A 17,645-nucleotide genomic window follows, 5' to 3' on the forward strand; every position below is an offset into this window, starting at 1 on the left:
TGACATCAGTCATACATCAAATAGGTTGGAGACCTAATGACCTTGCTCATAGGTCGATGGCCGTAAAACCCAACAAGCAACAAGATCCAAACATGTGTTGTGTCTGGTGAAAGCGGTTCAAGATTTCCCACATTTATATTGATCTTTACATTATCATCCACTCCCAAAGTCACCTGGCATTCTTGTGTTTCAACAACAGACGTGATATATGCAACACCAGGCAAACATTGTACCATTATCTGATAGGTTAATTGGTGCAGAATCAAGAACCAGTGAATTTCATCGCCGCCATAAGTAAGTAAGGAAGGTGACTTTAATGATGATAAATACGACCTGGTATGGCTGTGTCTACACACTACCGCCATCTGGTCAACATTGTACATACCAACCTTTAAACTGTGACATTCAACCACAAGGTTTAAAGTCGCTCATGAAAACGGGAACTTAAAATCTATCCATTTAAATCTACCATTCATCAATCAACATTTAAACACCATCATTTGAACGTAAACCTTCCAGCTGCGTTATTTTACCAGAGTCCTTTAAGATACGTCATATAAACACAAAACTTGAATGTACGTTAAGCTTGTGCAAACCGTCATTGAATCTCAAACTTTTGAATTAGAATTGTAAAGAAATTGCGAACTTTTAACCCTGTCAAATTACAGCTATTGTACAAAATGATTTACTTAATTGACAAATTTTAATGTCAGTTAATTTAACGATATCCTTTGTGGTTCATCTTTGAAACACAAATCTTTAAACTTTGTCTCTAGAACTGAACACAACCATTACGTTTCATAACTGGAATGGAAATTTGAATAATCTATCAAAATTCGTCATATAACGCGAACTTTTAAATCCTTCCATTCAGTTGGGCCGTTACTTGCCTGGCTGCCCATTCATAATATGTCCTTTTATATTGTATGTTGCCCCTCATACATAGGGGCAACATACAATATAAAAGGACATATTATGAATGGGCAGCCAGGCAAGTAACGGCCCAACTGAATGGAAGGATTTAAAAGTTCGCGTTATATGACGAATGAGGGGCAAGTATGAAGTCTGTTGGGGATGAGAGAGCTTGGGAAGTGAGTCAGTTGTTGTTCGCTGATGATACAGCGCTGGTGGCTGATTCATGTGAGAAACTGCAGAAGCTGGTGACTGAGTTTGGAAAAGTGTGTGGAAGAAGAAAGTTAAGAGTAAATGTGAATAAGAGCAAGGTTATTAGGTATAGTAGGGTTGAGGGTCAAGTCAATTGGGAGGTGAGTTTGAATGGAGAAAAACTGGAGGAAGTGAAGTGTTTTAGATATCTGGGAGTGGATCTGGCAGCGGATGGAACCATGGAAGTGTGGAAGTCGAGAACATTATCTCGGAAAGCAAAAATGGGTATGTTTGAAGGAATAGTGGTTCCAACAATGTTGTATGGTTGCGAGGCGTGGGCTATGGATAGAGTTGTGCGCAGGAGGATGGATGTGCTGGAAATGAGATGTTTGAGGACAATGTGTGGTGTGAGGTGGTTTGATCGAGTGAGTAACGTAAGGGTAAGAGAGATGTGTGGAAATAAAAAGAGCGTGGTTGAGAGAGCAGAAGAGGGTGTTTTGAAGTGGTTTGGGCACATGGAGAGGATGAGTGAGGAAAGATTGACCAAGAGGATATATGTGTCGGAGGTGGAGGGAAGAAGGAGAAGAGGGAGACCAAATTGGAGGTGGAAAGATGGAGTGAAAAAGATTTTGTGTGATCGGGGCCTGAACATGCAGGAGGGTGAAAGGAGGGCAAGGAATAGAGTGAATTGGAGCGATGTGGTATACCGGGGTTGACGTGCTGTCAGTGGATTGAAGCAAGGCATGTGAAGCGTCTGGGGTAAACCATGGAAAGCTGTGTAGGTATGTATATTTGCGTGTGTGGACGTATGTATATACATGTGTATGGGGGGGGGGGGTTGGGCCATTTCTTTCGTCTGTTTCCTTGCGCTACCTCGCAAACGCGGGAGACTGCGACAAAGTATAATAAATAAATAAATAAAATATTGTATGTTGACTACGCTCTCATTCATTCGTTATTTGGATCGTCTCACTGATATTCCATTCATAAACTTCATTCCTAAAGCTTATTTTTGACCGCCATGTTGCTTTAAGGTTTATAATTCTTTGTGTATTTAATGATAGAAGATTCAATGATATTTCTCGTGATACTGGAATTAGAGTTAATAATGCCATCTCAGTTTTTAACTCTAACTCAAGTACCACGAAAAATATAATTGAATCTTCTATTACTGAATACACAAAGAATTATAATCTTAATATTAGTGATGGTCTATACAAATTGGATAACTTTAATGTTGATAAAATTTGTAAACAATGCACCTTCTTGTCCACATAATAAGTTTATGATACGCTTGTTGTCTGTCTTGGACAATCACATGTTTACCATATGGCGTCCTAGCTACGTTTCTTCGTTGTATATCAACTGACTGTTATATTTCTCTCTTGTGTCTCCCCTGATGATGTGAGTTTTACACGAAAGTGCACTTGGGAACTTATCGTGTTTATTTTCCCTGTGAACTCATAAGAATATACTTGATCACGTGCAAAATTGCGATCCCTTTCAATATATATATATATATATATATATATATATATATATATATATATATATATATATATATATATATATATATATATATATATATATATATATATCCTTCAGTATGTTTACTTTCGATACTGAAGAACAAAAGAAGGAGCCAAACAAGTAAATTTCGTCAAAGACATCTCTCTTTTCTTAACGCTGCCTCGCAAAGATTTTCATTAATTCAAATTGAAGAAACAGACGTATTTTTCTATTGTCTGGTTAGCTCAGTGGTAGAGCGTGAGTCTCACACACTCAAGGTCGTGGGTTCGAGACCCACACCAGACATAATTTTTGTCTTTATCTTTTTTCATTTTGTCCGCATCACATGTGTGCAACATTCAGTATGTTCGTCCAACGTTATAGTGAAGATCTTCACAATGAATTGAGGTTTTCGACCTTATCTGAAAGGGTCAGGTCCACTAAGACGTCCTTGAAATCTTCCAGAAGCTTCTGGCGATCCTCCTCCAACTGCTGGGCACATCAGAGTTAACATGGGCCGGACATCGGTTGTGGAACGACTTAATCTGCTTCCGGTAGTTAACAGGGATGATAATGAGGGCTCTGACCTCATACCAGGTCAGCTTAGTTCCAGTCCATTGCTTTGTTCCAGTCTATTGCTTAGTTCCAGTCTATTGCTTAGTTCCAGTCTATTGCTTAGTTCCAGTCTATTGCAACGATAAAAAAGTAAAACTCATTTCTTCGTGGAAAATTGAGAGGAAAACACGACAGAAACATGGAGATTTACCCTATGGTTATTTTGCCGGCTAATCGGCAACGGTCGGTCAAACACTATTTTGCCGTGGTAATCTCAGTACTTCATATAATACTATGTCACAAAATATGTTCTTGGGGGCGTAGCTCAGTGGTAGAGCACTCGCTTGGCATGCGAGAGGACCCGGGTTCAAACCCCGGCGCTTCCATTTTTATTTGGGAAATTCCTTGTTTTCAGTGTTATATATATATATGTATATATATATATATATATATATATATATATATATATATATATATATATATATATATATATATATATATATATCGTTCGATCAGTCAAGTTAAGCAACGTTGGGTCTGGTTAGTACTTGGATGGGTGACCGTCTGGGAACACCAGATGCTGTTATCCCTGGGGATAGGGAAGAAAGTATACTTGCCACGTATTCCCTGCGTGTCGTACAAGGCGACTAAAAGGGTAGGGAGCAGAAGGCCGGAAATCCTTTACTCTCATTTTCAATTTTTCAAAAGACGGAACAGAGAAGACATAAAAATATTGTAAAGATGTAACTAATATAAGATATAAGAATGAATGGAAGATACGGATTTAGCTGAAACAAGGAGTAATGAAGATTAAGGTGCAATGAAAATTATTCTGTAGTGAAGATAAATATATAAGTTGAGATTTTGTATTGAACATCAAGAAGTAATGATAATGATGAGAGTGTAGTGACGATGAGGGTTTAGTTAGGGAGTAGTGACAATTGCCTTTACAATGATAATAAGGAGGTAACACAATGAGGAACACAAACTTTACAAAGCTACGTTCAAGTCAGACTTTGAACTAAGTTCGGTAAACAGAAGGATGATGTTAAGATGAGAGTGTAGTGAGGAAGAGTATAGTGATGATAAGGATATTGTCAAGATAGGTTGTAGTGAAGATACGAATGTAGTGAAGATACGAATGTAGTAGAGATAAGGGTTATCAAAGAGTAAAGTTTATTCAAAATAATTATGTAGTGAAGATAAGAACTACTTTTAGTGAACATCAGGGAGTGCAATGATGATGGTATGGTAGAAATAACGGTGTAGTGAAGAAGAGGGTATAGCGAAGATATCATTAAGTGAAAATAAGCTAATAGTGAAGATACACGTTGGTGAATATGAGGTAGTAGTGAACTTAACCTTCTTGACCTGATCCCCCAAATCCTCCAAACTACGTTCAAGGGAGGATCCAAAGGCAACCGAAGAGGCTATTTCTCTGTGTATTGTTAGTGGTGGTAGTGGTGTGTAGGTGTGTGTAATCATCTATTTGCACTGTATTAGGGGGGAGGTTTACACTCGTGGGGCCCCATGTAAGTACGTTGTTTGTGTGAGCGGAAAAATCTAAAGCCTTCCTTGAAACCGGCTTAGTCAAGATAAGGTCATATGAAGATGAGGTTGTAGTGAAGATTATAATAGGCCTTGCATAGTGAAGATAAAGGGATTAAGGAGAGGAGATGTGGTAAAGAAGATTATAGTGAACACAAAAGGATTCAAGCTACGTGCAGGGTCGGCCTACGGGCTCAATTGAACTTACATTTTAGGTCAAAGGCATCACCAGTACACCCGGCTAGCCTTAAAGTTTATCCGTGCACACACACACACACACACACACACACACACACACACACATATATATATATATATATATATATATATATATATATATATATATATATATATATATATATATATATATATATATATATATATATATATATATATATATATATATATATATATACATATTATATATATATATTATCCCTGGGGATAGGGGAGAAAGAATACGTCCCACGTATTCCCTGCGTGTCGTAGAAGGCGACTAAAAGGGGAGGGAGTGGGTGGCTGGAAATCCTCCCCTCTCTTGTTTTTTTTTAATTTTCCAAAAGAAGGAACAGAGAAGGGGGTCAGGTGAGGATAATCCCTATAAGGCCCAGTTCTCTGTTCTTAACGCTACCTCGCTAACGCGGGAAATGGCAAATATTATGAAAGAATATATACATATATATATATTGGAAAGGAAATGCCTTGATGAATAAGAGATGCCAAGATGTGTCCTACCTCAACGATTGTTGCAGCTGTCTGGTCGACTATTTCATCAATTCCAAAACGTCATTTTAAAGAAACACATTGAATTAAAGAAACATACAATGGAGGAGACTTTTCGCATTACAAGAGAGAAGAAACTTGCCTTTCAAATGGCAATACCGACATATTGGAAGAACCGGATGTTGGACTATTGCTATGATAGATTAAGGAATGAAAGCAATAGGCTACAAAATGACACTAAATTGTAAGTTGGACCATCTTATTAATAACAGCGACTGGACTAAGAACACAAACCCTTCTTTTGTGATAAAACTGTCTGATAAACAACTAGACAAAGATTCCTTGTGTGCATTAGGCTCTGGATTAAGTTTTGTGTGCTCTAACAGGGAAGCCATCTGTGTAGATGTCACATAGTCTCTTTGTAATTCAGAGAAATACAGTAATTCAAATAGTGATGAAATTAATATCTGTAAGATTTAGTGTATGCCAATTTGTCAAAACCAGTGGAATCTAGTTGCCCTAAAAGATTTATAAGAGCTATTAACACCTTAAAAGAAGACAAGGATATAGATATTACTAAAGCAGACAAGGCTAACACTGTTGTGATTTTAGGCAAAGTAACTTTTTATCTAAATTGAATTTTCTTTTAAATGATGACATAACATATTCTAAACTCAGTAAAAATCCCTTAGAAGCAGTTAATTCCCATTTCAATAAAGAAATGAAGGTGCTGTTGAAAGTTAATTGTTTTCTTATCAAAGTTTGTCATCTTTTTTCCCTTCATGCCCATATATGTATGGACTTATCAAAACACATACAGAATTTTCCAGCAAGACCTATAGTGAGTTCAGTATGCTCCATCACATATAGATTCTCAAAATGGTTAGTTTCTTTATCAAACCATTTAGTGGGTAAGGTGTCAAATTCTAATATCATGAACAATATACATTTAGTCAGCAAGCTAAACAATATCAATGCTAATTTTGATTTCAAACTAGTCAGCTTCGATGTTTCCTCACAAAAGTTCCAGTTGATGACCTTTTAGAATACTTATTTGATGCCTTGGATGATATTCACTTACCTGTTTCAAAGATTGTTTTCATTGATCTGATAAAATTATGTATAAAAGATTGTGTATTTCAATTCAAAAGAGATTATTTTGCTCAAAAATTTGGTATGGCAATGGGTAACCCTCTTTCACCTGCAGTAAGTAATCTTTATATGGAATTTTTTGAAACAAAATTACTAAAGGATATTTTACCTTCTAATGCAATTTGGTTTAGGTTTGTAGATGATGTTCTTTGTGTTTGGCCAACAAATGAAGATTTACAAATATTTCTCCCCTTACTTAACAATTTAGTACCTTCCATCAAATCTACTGTAGAAAATGAAAATAATGGTATGCTACCATTTTTAGATTGCATGATCCATAGGCAAGGAAACAAGTTTAAGTTTAGCATATACAGAAAACCTACCAATGTCTGCTCATATATCCATTATTACTCATCTCAACATGACAGCTAAATTATCATATATATATATATGTATATATATATATATATATATATATATATATATATATATATATATATATATATATATATATATATATATATATATATATATATATATATATATATATATACATATATATATATATATATATATATATATATATATATTTTTTTTTTTTTTTTTTCAAACTATTCGCCATTTCCCGCGTTAGCGAGGTAGCGTTAAGAACAGAGAGCTGGGCCATTGAGGGACTATCCTCACCTGGCCCCCTTCTCTGTTCCTTCTTTTGGAAAATTAAAAAAAAAAAAAAAAAAAAAAAAAAAAAAAAAAAAAAATATATATATATATATATATATATATATATATATATATATATATATATATATATATATATATATATATGTATATATATATTTTTTTTTTATACTTTGTCGCTGTCTCCCGCGTTTGCGAGGTAGCGCAAGGAAACAGACGAAAGAGATGGCCCAACCCCCCCCCCATACACATGTATATACATACGTCCACACACGCAAATATACATACCCACACAGCTTTCCATGGTTTACCCCAGACGCTTCACATGCCTTGATTCAATCCACTGACAGCACGTCAACCCCAGTATACCACATCGCTCCAATTCACTCTATTCCTTGCCCTCCTTTCACCCTCCTGCATGTTCAGGCCCCGATCACACAAAATCTTTTTCACTCCATCTTTCCACCTCCAATTTGGTCTCCCTCTTCTCCTCGTTCCCTCCACCTCCGACACATATATCCTCTTGGTCAATCTTTCCTCACTCATTCTCTCCATGTGCCCAAACCATTTCAAAACACCCTCTTCTGCTCTCTCAACCACGCTCTTTTTATTTCCACACATCTCTCTTACCCTTACGTTACTTACTCGATCAAACCACCTCACACCACACATTGTCCTCAAACATCTCATTTCCAGCACATCCATCCTCCTGCGCACAACTCTATCCATAGCCCACGCCTCGCAACCATACAACATTGTTGGAACCACTATTCCTTCAAACATACCCATTTTTGCTTTCCGAGATAATGTTCTCGACTTCCACACATTCTTCAAGGCTCCCAGAATTTTCGCCCCCTCCCCCACCCTATGATCCACTTCCGCTTCCATGGTTCCATCCGCTGCCAGATCCACTCCCAGATATCTAAAACACTTCACTTCCTCCAGTTTTTCTCCATTCAAACTCACCTCCCAATTGACTTGACCCTCAACCCTACTGTACCTAATAACCTTGCTCTTATTCACATTTACTCTTAACTTTCTTCTTCCACACACTTTACCAAACTCAGTCACCAGCTTCTGCAGTTTCTCACATGAATCAGCCACCAGCGCTGTATCATCAGCGAACAACAACTGACTCACTTCCCAAGCTCTCTCATCCCCAACAGACTTCATACTTTGCCCCTCTTTCCAAAACTCTTGCATTCACCTCCCTAACAACCCCATCCATAAACAAATTAAACAACCATGGAGACATCACACACCCCTGCCGCAAACCTACATTCACTGAGAACCAATCACTTTCCTCTCTTCCTATACGTACACATGCCTTACATCCTCGATAAAAACTTTTCACTGCTTCTAACAACTTGCCTCCCACACCATATATTCTTAATACCTTCCACAGAGCATCTCTATCAACTCTATCATATGCCTTCTCCAGATCCATAAATGCTACATACAAATCCATTTGCTTTTCTAAGTATTTCTCACATACATTCTTCAAAGCAAACACCTGATCCACACATCCTCTACCACTTCTGAAACCACACTGCTCTTCCCCAATCTGATGCTCTGTACATGCCTTCACCCTCTCAATCAATACCCTCCCATATAATTTACCAGGAATACTCAACAAACTTATACCTCTGTAATTTGAGCACTCACTCTTATCCCCTTTGCCTTTGTACAATGGCACTATGCACGCATTCCGCCAATCCTCAAGCACCTCACCATGAGTCATACATACATTAAATAACCTTACCAACCAGTCAACAATGCAGTCACCCCCTTTTTTAATAAATTCCACTGCAATACCATCCAAACCTGCTGCCTTGCCGGCTTTCATCTCCCGCAAAGCTTTCACTACCTCTTCTCTGTTTACCAAATCATTTTCCCTAACCCTCTCACTTTGCACACCACCTCGACCAAAACACCCTATATCTGCCACTCTATCATCAAACACATTCAACAAACCTTCAAAATACTCACTCCATCTCCTTCTCACATCACCACTACTTGTTATCACCTCCCCATTTGCGCCCTTCACTGAAGTTACCATTTGCTCCCTTGTCTTACGCACTTTATTTACCTCCTTCCAGAACATCTTTTTATTCTCCCTAAAATTTAATGATACTCTCTCACCCCAACTCTCATTTGCCCTTTTTTTTCACCTCTTGCACCTTTCTCTAGACCTCCTGTCTCTTTCTTTTATACATCTCCCACTCAATTGCATTTTTTCCCTGCAAAAATCGTCCAAATACCTCTCTCTTCTCTTTCACTAATACTCTTACTTCTTCATCCCACCACTCACTACCCTTTCTAATCAACCCACCTCCCACTCTTCTCATGCCACAAGCATCTTTTGCGCAATCCATCAATGATTCCCTAAATACATCCCATTCCTCCCCCACTCCCCTTACTTCCATTGTTCTCACCTTTTTCCATTCTGTACTCAGTCTCTCCTGGTACTTCCTCACACAGGTCTCCTTCCCAAGCTCACTTACTCTCACCACCCTCTTCACCCCAACATTCACTCTTCTTTTCTGAAAACCCATACAAATCTTCACCTTAGCCTCCACAAGATAATGATCAGACATCCCTCCAGTTGCACCTCTCAGCACATTAACATCCAAAAGTCTCTCTTTCGCACGCCTATCAATTAACACGTAATCCAATAACGCTCTCTGGCCATCTCTTCTACTTACATAAGTATACTTATGTATATCTCGCTTTTTAAACCAGGTATTCCCAATCATCAGTCCTTTTTCAGCACATAAATCTACAAGCTCTTCACCATTTCCATTTACAACACTGAACACCCCATGTATACCAATTATTCCCTCAACTGCCACATTACTCATCTTTGCATTCAAATCACCCATCACTATAACCCGGTCTCTTGCATCAAAACCACTATATATATATATATATATATATATATATATATATATATATATATATATATATATATATATATATATATATATATATATATATATATATATATATATATATATATATATGTATATATATATATATATATATATATATATATATATATATATATATATATATATATATATATATATATATATATATATATATATATTGGAAAGGATCACAATTTTGAGCGTGATCAAGATATTCCTATAAGCCCACGGGGAAAATGAAACACGATAAGTTCCCGAGTTCACTTTCGTGTAAAACTCACATCATCAGGGGAGACACAAGAGAGAAATATAACAGTCAGTTGATATACAACGAAGAGACGTAGCTAGGACGCCATTTGGTAAACATGTGATTGACCAAGACAGAGGACGAGCGTATCATAAACTTATCATTTTACAAATTTTATCAACACTAAAGTTATCTAATTTGTACAGACCATCACTGATATTGAGATTATAATTCTTTGTGTATTTAATAACAGAAGATTACTCCAGCTCTATTACCACTAGAAATATCATTGGATCTTCTATCATTAAATACACAAAGAATTATAATCCTATCATTAGTGATGGTCTATACAAATTAGATAACTTTATTCTGCACATTAGCCTTCTATTAACCCCGTTATCGCTGTCGTTTATCCGTTTATTTCTGGCATTTTCCTCAAAGTATACCTGACTTTATAATATATTTTTCTAAACGACTTTTGAAAATATTTATGGTTTTAGCATTCACAACGTCTGACGGTAACTTATTCCAGTGTTAAACCACACCTATAGGAAAAGAAACTTTATCCCACGTCCGTACTACATCATTTAGCTTTGAGTTTTATTCCATTTGTCCTGGTAACCGCATTTTCTTGTATTTCGAAAAGATGCTCGAGGTTTACTTTATTGAACTTATTCAGAATTTTGAACACTTGGATTAAGTCGCTGCGAAGTCAACGTGTCTTAAGGGAGAAGAGATCCAATCATTATAGCCTCTCTTCGTATACCAGATTTCTAAAGGATGAATTCCAGATTTCTTCATCTTGCCTGTCGGCTGATAGAGAGAGAGAGAGAGAGAGAGAGAGAGAGAGAGAGAGAGAGAGAGAGAGAGAGAGAACCTACCTACGAGTATTTACGATCACAAAAAAATACTGAAAACAAAGGCCCCGCCGGGATTCGAACCCGGGCCAACTGTTTATGAGGCAGACGTGCTAACCACTACATCACGGAGCCACTTGTCAGTGTCAGAAAAATTTCTTATATATCAACAAACGTGACTGAGACTTAAAGAATCTGGTACAAACATTATGGTTATTGTGATAAATGATTTGTTTATGATAAATCTAAATTGTGTTGCATTATAATGATTGTTCAGAACCAAGATCTTTAAGCCTGAATCCTTAAGATTATATAAGATATAATAAAAACATGTTAGATACATAAGAATTTGATTTTAAAGAACAGAACGTATTATCATGTGGGTATCTAAGTGAAAATGAAATACAAGGAGTTAGTTTATGGCAGGAGTATTCTATCTTTGAACAAAATATCTACATCTACGTCCCTGATCTTTCATCATCATTTCTTATGTTTACTATCAAGAATGTCTTTTATCTAACATAAAAATTCTGTATAGGTATTTGATTAATGTTCCCCAACGACGCGTTGTATAACTCTTCGTTAGTGAAGTTCATTTCGTGTAATGGATCATGCATTACAAAGCTGTGTCTATCCACACAATTGTTACACGTTCCGGGTAAAGATATATTCTAGAGATAACGTACATATAACATATGTAAGTTTTCTATAAACATTTATAAAAAAAATTTCTCAGGGACAATAGCTAAGACTTTCGTTTTAAAGTTGATCAGTTGTAAGTGATCAAGCATTACAAAGGTGTGTCCATTGACACAGGTGCTACTGATCCCGGGTAAAGGTATTTCACCATCTTTGTATCTTTAACCTTCCTAGTTATAGATGTTTCATCCCTGATTCCATCCTCACAATCGATGTATGTGGTTTGTGTTGTCTTTATCCTTAACATATCATTAGTCAGTTGAAATGGAGAACATGCTTCTGAGCCTTGCCACTCTAATCTGTCTTTCACATGCTATTCAAGAGGGGTTACCGGATTCCGCCTATGTGTTTACGCCAGAAGTAACAAGTTACCTCCGGACGTCATCATCTTTTATTACTTTTGATGTTTTGAAAAATTTGGGTAACAGATTTGGTTTTATGATATTATTAAGGATGTTAAAATTCACATATTATATTCTTTATTTGTCACTTAGTTAGATCAAGTTCGTCAATCTTGATTGTTTGTGTCTATTTGATATTCATATACATTTCCTCTAAAAAGAAATTATATCAGTTCATATTGAATATTTCTAAGGAAAAGTCTATAATTTTTTCATTAGTATTCATCACAGTAGAATAAACAAGTCTATTTTTCAAAGTATATCTAATAAATATTCCTAAAATTTTGAAGAATATAAACTCATAACTTGTTTAAGACCTTCTAAACCTTGTGCTGATAATAACTATATTACGTTTCTGTAGACAATATCGTTTTAATGCGTAAAACCAGGATAAAAGGATTGTAATATAAAATTTGATGGTATTATGTTTAGGTTGTTGAAGATATTACTGATTTCTACATGTAAAACATCTATTTTTTATATTCTTATTTATTTTGCTTTGTCGCTGTCTCCAGCGTTAGCGAGGTAGCGCAAGGAAACAGACGAAAGAATGGCCCAACCCGCCCACATACACATGTATATACATACACGTCCACACACGCAAATATACATACCTATGTATCTCAATATACACATATATATACACACACAGACATATACATATATACTCATGTACATAATTCATACTGTCTGCCTTTATTTGTTCCCATCGCCACCTCGCCACACATGGAATAACATCCCCCTCCCCCTTCATGTGTGCGAGGTAGCGCTAGGAAAGGACACCAAAGGCCCCATTCGTTCACACTCAGTCTCTAACTGTCATGTAATAATGCACCGAAACCACAACTCCCTTTCCACATCCAGGCCCCACACAACTTTCCATGGTTTACCCCAGACGCTTCACATACCCTGGTTCAATCCATTGACAGCACGTCGGCCCCGGTATACCACATCGTTCCAATTCACTCTATTCCTTGCACGCCTTTCACCCTCCTGCATGTTCAGGCCCCGATCACTGAAAATCTTTTTCACTCCATCTCTCCACCTCCAATTTGGTCTCCCACTTCTCCTCGTTCCCTCCACTTCTGACACATATATCCTCTTGGTCAATCTTTCCTCACTCATTCTCTCCATGTGACCAAACCATTTCAAAACACCCTCTTCTGCTCTCTCAACCACACTCTTTTTATTTCCACACATCTCTCTTACCCTTACATTACTTACTCGATCAAACCACCTCGCACCACATATTGTCCTCAAACATCTCATTTCCAGCACATCCACCCTCCTGCGCACAACTCTATCCATAGCCCACGCCTCGCAACTATACAATATTGATGGAACCACTATTCCTTCAAACATATCTATTTTTGCTTTCCGAGATAATGTTCTCGACTTCCAAACATTCTTCAAGGCTCCCAGAATTTTCGCCCCCTCCCCCACCCTATGATTCACTTCCGCTTCCATGGTTCCATCCGCTGCCAGATCCACTCCCAAATATCTAAAACACTTTACTTCCTCCAGTTTTTCTCCATTCAAACTTACCTCCCAATTGACTTGACCCTCAACCCTACTGTACTTAATAACCTTGCTCTTATTCACATCTACTCTTAACTTTCTTCTTTCACACACTTTACCAAACTCAGTCACCAGCTTCTGCAGTTTCTTACATGAATCAGCCACCAGCGCTGTATCATCAGCGAACAACAACTGACTCACTTCCCAAACTCTCTCATCCACAACAGACTTCATACTTGCCCCTCTTTCCAAAACTCTTGCATTCACCTCCCTAACAACCCCATCCATAAACAAATTAAACAACCATGGAGACATCACACACCCCTGCCGCAAACCTACATTCACTTAGAACCAATCACTTTCCTCTCTTCCTACACGTACACATGTCTTACATCCTCGATAAAAACTTTTCACTGCTTCTAACAACTTGCCTCCCACACCATATATTCTTAATACCTTCCACAGAGCATCTCTATCAACTCTATCATATGCCTTCTCCAGATCCATAAATGCTACATACAAATCCATTTGTTATTCTAAGTATTTCTCACATACATTCTTCAAAGCAAACTCCTGATCCACACATCCTCTACTACTTCTGAAACCACACTGCTCTTCCCCAATCTGATACTCTGTACACGCCTTCACCCTCTCAATCGATACCATCCCATATAATTTACCAGAAATACTCAACAAACTTATACCTCTGTAATTTGAGCACTCACTCTTATCCCCTTTGCCTTTGTACAATGGCACTATGCAAGCATTCCGCCAATCCTCAGGCACCTCACCATGAATCATACACACATTAAATAACCTTACCAATCAGTCAACAATACAGTCACCCACTTTTTTAATAAATTCCACTGCAATACCATCCAAACCTGCTGCGTTGCCGGCTTTCATCTTCCGTAAAGCTTTTACTACCTCTTCTCTATTTACCAAATCATATTCCCTAACCCTCTCACTTTGCACACCACCTCGACCAAAACACCCTATGTCTGCCACTCTATCATCAAACACATTCAACAAACCTTCAAAATACTCACTCCATCTCCTTCTCATATCACCACTACTTGTTATCACCTCCCCATTAGCCCCTTTCACTGAAGTTCCCATTTGCTCCCTTATCTTACGCACTTTATTTACCTCCTTCCATAACATCTTTTTATTCTCCCTGAAATTTAATGATACTATCTCACCCCAACTCTCATTTGCCCTCTGTTTCACCTCTTGCACCTTTCTCTTGACCTCCTGCCTCCTTCTTTTATACATCTCCCACTCATTTGCTTTTTTTCCCTGCAAAAATCGTCCAAATGCCTCTCTCTTCTCTTTAACTAATAGTCTTACTTCTTCATCCCACCACTCACTACCTTTTCTAATCAACCCACCTCCCACGCTTCTCATGCCACAAGCATCTTTTGCGCAAGCCATCAATGCTTCCCTAAATGCAGCCCATTCCTCCCCCACTCCCCTTACCTCCTTTGTTCTCACCTTTTTCCATTCTGTACTCAGTCTCTCCTGGTACTTCCTCACACAAGTCTCCTTCCTAAGCTCACTTACTCTCACCACTCTCTTCACCCCAACATTCTCTCTTCTTTTCTGAAAACATTTATGTTATCTGCAAAATAGAAATCTTTATGCTAGATATGTTGATTCTACCGGTTTCACGTTACATGCATTTCTGTACCCTATGCTACAGAAAAATTATGGGATTCTATTCATTATCGTATAAAATAATTTGCTTAGATAAAATATTTCATATATTTTCAATATGTATCCACTGGGGGAAAATACACTTTTGCCATCTGTGTTCTATGGTAATCAGTAATTGGTTCTTAGGTCAAGTAAGTATGTATTTTTGTGTGTGTGTGGGGGGAGGGGGTGTCAGTAAATTATATATATATATATATATATATATATATATATATATATATATATATATATATATATATATATATATATATATATATATATATATATCTTTTCTTTCTTTTCTTTCTTTTAAACTATCCGCCATTTCCCGCATTAGCGAGGTAGCGTTAAGAACAGAGGACTGGGCCTTTGTGGAATATCCTCACCTGGCCCCCCTCTGTTCCTTCTTTTGGAAAATTAAAAAAAAGAAAAAAAAAAAAACGAGAGGGGAGGATTTCCAGCCTCCTGCTCCCTCCCCTTTTAGTCGCCTTCTACGACACGCAGGGAATACGTGGGAAGTATTCTTCATCCCCTATCCCCAGGGATCATATATATATATATATATATATATATATATATATATATATATATATATATATATATATATATATATATATATATATATATATATATATATATATATATATATATATATATATATATATATATATATATAATTTTTCAAAAGAGGAACAGAGGAGGGGTCAAGTGAGTATATTCTTTCAAGGGCTCAGTCCTCTGTTCTTAACGCTACCTCGCTGACGCGGGAAATGGTGAATAGTATGAAAAAAAATATACTCAACTATTCTAATCCGGTTTGATCTGGATTTTCGAGTATATATATAGCACGTTCTTGGGCTCTAGGCTCATTCATCTCCAAGATGTGCTACAGGAAGAGCCTCTCCCGATTGGATGTGGAACATCTTATTGCAACTGGGGAACTTCTTGGAGAAGGTGCTTTCGGAACGGCTTATCGTGTGAAATGGGACGGTGCTGACACCGTCCTTAAAGTCGGAAAGACTTTCAGTGTTGCACCTCCTGTGTTGTATGAGCTGGAGGCCTATTTTCTGGAAAAGGTCAGTGGAGCCGGAGGAGCCCCTCGACTGCTGGCCACCTCTGACGATCCTCCAGCTCTTCTCACAACCTTCGTTGGTTCCGACACCCTCGGAGACCTGCTCCTGGATCGTGAGCTTCCCGACAAGTACCTAGGCCTCATCGGACTTCAGGTCTGCCTCCGTGTCAAAGAGCTACACGACATTGGTGTCTACCACAATGACCTACACACGGGAAACATCGTGGTCACCATCCCACACGATCTCTCACTCCCGCCCGAGGTCAGCTTGATATATATAGGCGTTGCCTCATACCATCCATCTGCCTTTACTCAATTGCCGGCAGACGACAGGTACCACATCTTGAAGACTACGAACAGTAGCGTCATCACTCCCATAACACCAGACTTGGGTGACTTGGGGTACCTCCTTCACGACGACATACTCAGCGCAACGGAACAGGAAGCTCCAGAGTCTGTAATCAACGTAACTCGCCAGGCAGCTCTAGGCCATATTAAAGATAAATGAGATTATTTCTGCATTAACGGAATTCGTCTCAAGCAGTACCACCTCCTCATGAGCCAGTCACCTCCCATGGGGGAGTGACAGGCCATGTGGCAGCGCTCGTAAAGGTAAGAGCGATGTGGGGGGTTGTCAGAGAGGGAACCCTCTGTACAGTTAGGTGGCTTCAACGTACAGCCCAAAACATGTGACAATCTCCATCTGAGGACAAATCTCACCAGGACACCAATAGAGACAACTGAGATAATCTGTATCTCCACCGATGTGTTCCATGCACTGGAAGAAGGTAGTGTGAGGGGGATGATGAGGACCCGAAGTCGATCCCCTGACCTAGCGCTACTCCAGGTGGCGGGTCTGGTTAACTCTTGAGGACATATTAACTCTCAGAGGCTACCAGGGGTCACACACACACACACACACATACACACACACACACACACACACACACACACACACACACACACACACACACACACACACACACACACACACACACACACACACACACAAACACA

General features: G+C 38.1%; 1 non-coding gene across 1 annotated transcript; it reads left to right on the forward strand.

Moving 5' to 3' along the window:
* Positions 1-2,847: 2,847 nt before the first annotated feature.
* Positions 2,848-2,919, forward strand: TRNAV-CAC (transfer RNA valine (anticodon CAC)). The gene has a single exon. It is a non-coding gene; the product is annotated as a tRNA-Val (tRNA).
* Positions 2,920-17,645: the final 14,726 nt, after the last annotated feature.

Source organism: Panulirus ornatus, chromosome 58, assembly GCF_036320965.1.
Source record: "Panulirus ornatus isolate Po-2019 chromosome 58, ASM3632096v1, whole genome shotgun sequence".
In the NCBI taxonomy this organism is placed as follows: Eukaryota; Metazoa; Arthropoda; class Malacostraca; order Decapoda; family Palinuridae; genus Panulirus; species Panulirus ornatus.